This window comes from Theobroma cacao, chromosome 8 (assembly GCF_000208745.1).
Source record: "Theobroma cacao cultivar B97-61/B2 chromosome 8, Criollo_cocoa_genome_V2, whole genome shotgun sequence".
Taxonomy (NCBI): Eukaryota; Viridiplantae; Streptophyta; class Magnoliopsida; order Malvales; family Malvaceae; genus Theobroma; species Theobroma cacao.
In genome coordinates, this window is record NC_030857.1 from 7,307,811 (window position 1) to 7,313,156 (window position 5,346).

Below are 5,346 nucleotides of genomic sequence, written 5' to 3' on the forward strand. Positions count from 1 at the left end.
TGATTAGCTTACTGTAGTGGGTGGGTTTTCGTGGACCAGCCTATTAGAGGGGCATGGTAAACCCCGTTATTTTTTACCTTAGTACGTGAGGCGCGGAAGGTATGTCCTAAGGTAAGTTTAGTGTTCACTTCACGCCGAACCACCACATGAGGATGAAACTCAGCCAACGCCAAGGAATGGCTATATTTTAAAAGTAAAAACATGTTTTATGGATATATGTCATTTTAAAATCCTTGACGGACTCGGTTGGATGCCCGGCTAAGGTGTCACTGTGTATGAGTTTTGGCACAAGCCAAGTTTTTAAGAGAATCATAAACCTTGTTGATTATTTCGATGAAATGTAATTGTTTTATATGAATTGAAATGAGTTTTAAATGTTATGAATCATATTATGATGGGATGATTTAACTGTCTCTATTTACTCGACTATAAATGTTGTAGATGAACTTTGCTTACTTACTGGGTTTATAAAAACTCACCTCTTCTTTTTACCCATTTCAGGCTCAGGACAGTTTGTAGACAGTCAATTTTGTAGAGGGTTGCTTTTGGATTTGCATCCTTAGAAATCGAAGGTCTACAGTCTTGTATATTTTCGGTTATTTTGGTGCCCACATGTCATTGTAGAATATTTTCGTATACCTGGTTTCGTGTGCTATTATTTATATGAATTTATTTTGCTTTTACGCTATAAAAATTGTTTATGTAGGATTCTATAAATATTGTTTTATAAGAAAATAGAATATTTTATTTAATATTTTTATTTAGTTTGATTAGCCAAAATTTCATTTTAAATGGATTATTTAGATTACTAAAATTATTTTTAGATAAGAAATGTATATTTTTCGATCGTATGCTATATTTTCACCAGGTTTCAAAATTTTTGAGTAAAAATGACCAAAATACCCATGTGTGGCAGAAATTACTTTTGTTTGTTTTTTATTTAAAAATAGTTTATATTCCCTTAAAACATGATATTTAGTAACTGTTGCTCACAGGGGAGACGTAAAATTGATGCAAGAGCCTTGTGAGATTTCGGTTGACATTCCGGGTAATGAATATCTATCGAGACATCGCGATAGTTGTCACGGGCTTGAAGGGAGTACCAGGTCATGACAGTTTCATTGTTGCAAAAGGAGATAATAAGGGTGAGTCAAAAGGTAGCTTATGAAAGGTGGTGGGCTTAAGGAAAAATGGAGAAGAAATGGAAACAAACAAGTTTGTACTGAAAATAGCAAAAGAGGAAAGAAATGATGACATGAGTTTAGGGATGCGTAAAGAAACAATTAGAGGAGCAAGTGATCCAAAAGAACTGGTACAAGGAAGTGGCTTTAAAAAATAGCTAAGTAGTAAGTTAGCATAAATGGAAAATAAAAATACTTGAGCCAAAATAGAAATGAAAAGGAAGATAAGGGTTTAATCCTTGAATTGCAATAAAAAAAGTAAGAACTAGGCTAGAGTGAAAAAAAGGAAAGAAGAAAAAAAATGGATAATTTCATATAGGGGTGTAGGGATTGAGCATTGTATTTTGTCTTTAGCTTTTCTCCTATTTGTAAAACGTAAAAACCAAAAATCAAATTTGATGAGTGAAATTGAGACAAAGCTTAGTAAGGCCAAAGTAAGAAAACAAGGTGGCATGAATAAGACCAACAAGAAAACAAGCTGCATCAAAGAAAAAGTGATTAATCAATCGATTATAAGTGCATTTATTTCTAATAATGATATAAAAAATAAACACAAGCTAATATTGGTAAAAGCAAGGGTGATATGGAAAATTAGTAAAAATTAAGCCTAGTTACAAATTTGAATGAAGATTCAATAATTGAAAGGTTGAAAAATATGGATGGGATTGTCTTAATCATGAAGTTGTAACACAAGATTCAAAATTACAACATCTGATAAGATATGTTTTTTTTTTATCTATTTTATATTTTTATGAAGGAAAGTTCGCCTATCTTAATACAAGAAATGGAAGTTGTTTTGTAACACCACCACTTATGTAAAGGAAATTAAGTTTAAAATTATGTTACCTAGTGAGTTAGATAAAATGATGTGCATATGGTTGATGAGTGATTTCTTCCATGCATTTATGTTATAAATTGTCATTGTAAATGTGAGTTGTATGTGTTAAATTTTATGCATAAATGGGATGATACCACCTGTGCACATAAATTTGTGCATGAGAAATTATATGATATGAGCTTGTAGGGCTCAAGCATGTTTAATGCCATGGTGGCTAAAACTAGATGGCCATATGTACACATATAAGATATAAATGTATGAATATATGCATGGTGCGAGTTTGCATGCATTATAAAGAGAAGCAGCCTATGGTGGGACTTACCTTGATTAAAATTAAATGTCTAAAGGCTCAATAGGGAATTGGTTATGCCTTGATATATATTGATGAGCTTAAGGTTGGTATGAGATTATATCCATGTATATAGTTATGAATTTGGACATATTTATGTGAATTGATTTCTATTCATATCTTGAGGGGCATGATAGCCAAGCTACATGTCATATGATTTTGATTTCAATATAGACAACGGTTGTGAGATAAATGCTTTGGTGGAATAGGTTAGGTGGTTTCCTATGTAACATATATACACATTTAATGTTGATGTTGAAATTGGTTTGCTATATAAGTGTATATATATATATATATATATATATATATATATATATATATATATATATATATATATATTTATTTATTTATATATAGTTGAGGAAATAAAGGAATGAATGAAGTGACTATGATATATTGAATATGGTTGAATGCTATATTGGATTGAATCATGTTGATGAAATTATAATGAATGTGATAATAATGATGTTCAAGGTAAAGCCTTGTGAAATTGTGAAATTAAGAGAAAAGGACATATGGTGGACAAAAAAAAAAGTCACTGAAAAAAGGCTAAATTTTGATTTTGTTTCAAGAAAGATCGACCTTCAAAGGGTGGGAGGTCGATCCTCAGCCTCTAGAAACACTTGAGAGCATTCTATGTTGAAGTAGGATCGACCCTTAAAAGGGGGGAGTGGGGAGGTCTATCCTTTGGCTTGGTGACCTTTTTATTAGATGTAAGATCAACCCTTTGGTGGTAAATAGGTCGATCCTAATCTTCCAAACACTTGAAAATTTTTGCATGATTGAAAGGATCAACACTTAGGAAAGGATAAGTCAATCCTTAGCTTCTTGATGGTTTGGAAAAGCATTATGTGATCTAGGGTTCACCTTTTAAGACCCTATTAAGTTAAAAGGTCGATCCTTAAGTGGCTAGCTCAACATTTGAAGGTTGTTTATAATAGCCAAGATCGACCCCTTTAAGCTATAGGGTCAATCCTTGCAAGAATATAAAGATACCTTGAGCAATTCGCCCATTCATTTGGTTAGAAGGACTTTTATGTCTCTCTCTTAGTCAAAAGTTCTAAACTCTCCCTTAGTTTTTGAGCACTCGTACTAGCAAATTGGAGATAGGAAAGTAGAAACTAAGGTAAGAACAAGCTTCCTTCTAGCTTGAGCTTTAATTTGATTGACTGTAATCTTGGTTTTGGTTATGTTTCAGCAAGAGTTCATCATCTCCAAGTTTATGGATCTTGAAGGTTTGGTTGGCTTTGACTTAGCCTTTAAGTTAAGGGTTTAAATGTCTAAGTAATAAAGGTATATGAGGTTGTTAGTTGAAATATAAGAAAAACGCTCAATGCTTAACTAGTACGTTAGAAATTTATCAATAAATGTTTATGGAATGCTAGGGACCTTGAGGAATTTATTTAGAGCTCAAGGATAATTGGTGGTCAAAAGACTAGTAGCCTGATAAGTTGTTGGAAACTACCTTGTCACTATGAGTGGATATTGCATATAAATGATTTTAGAAAAATTATGAAATGAGATTTTAAGTATACTATTAATGGTTTTATAGAAAAGTGTAAGGGAACAAGCTATAATGAATTAATTATATGATGTTATGTGAACCCTAGGTAATGGTGAGATGTTGGCACACATAATTATATGTGTTGAGGCATGAACTATTGTGACTAGTTACTATGTTTTGTATGCATTATATTGTGATGTATGATATGAATGAAAATATAATATTGTTGTTATGTCATTGATGTATAACATGGCCTCGATAGGGTAAAAATACCACTAGAGTTAGGGTCAGAGCACCCCATGTGTTTGGCCTCAATGGGGCAGAAATACCATCGGATGCTAAGTTTATGTGTGCATACTGACCTGATATTGTTATTGATGCATGAAATGCTTATATGCAGCATGTTTAAAAGTTTCGCTTATTAAATTGGAAAACCAAGAAATGTGAAGGGCAGCTAAGGTTATAAATGCAGAAAATAATTATAAGAAAGGCTTGGATAGCCTTGAAAAACTTGTGCATAAGACGTTGCACATGAAACTAAGATGTATAGACAAGCTAACTAGGATTCAAAGCCTTTTAATCAATTTTCCCATATACATTATTGGCATCTCATAGTGAATTGTTTCAGGTATGTTTGTAAGTTACGAGATTAACAAGATATCGGAGCTTGTGATTAACACCAATAGGTGAGTTTAAGGTCAAAATGTGAATTTTAATAGGTGGGACCCAAATGCATAATGGATTTACATAAGAAAATGTGCATGATTTCAAACAAAATGCATTTATTTGAAATTTATTACTTGTTGTTGCTTGTTCCCCTATATACATATATGTGTGTATGTATATACATATTTATATGTATCCCTCACTGAGTAATTGTACTCACTCTATGTTTTGTAGATCTGGAGCCACTGAGTCATAGACACGTGAGGGACTCGTGTGCTTATTTTGGTAAGTTCAATGGCCATGGCATTCGATAGCATATTTCACACTTATGTCACTCCACTAGTAATTGGTAGTTGGTCAATGGTTTTTGCTAGTTGTTGGTCCTTTGACCTTGTTTATATTTATATGTACTCAGATTATGAGATACTTGTAATTGCCAAGTGTAAGGCAACATGTCAAACCCTGCTTTGTAAAATAATTATAATATCATTCACATGCTCGATGGAATGTTTGTATATTTAGGAAGTTCGAGAAAATCGTTAAAAGACGATATTGGCCCTCTAATGGTATTATTAAGTCGATTAAGCCTCGAAACTAGTTCAAATAGGAATTTTTAGGGTGAAATTAAGAGTTTCACAGTTCAGGGATGACTCAAAATTGTAATTAGGAGTTCGAGGATCAATTCGGACTCAAACCAAAATTTTCACTATATAGGGGCAAAATTATAATTTTTCCACCCGCGGATAAAATTTGAGATTTTGAGAGAATTTAGATCACATTTGACAAATTGGAGAATGGTATGAGTATA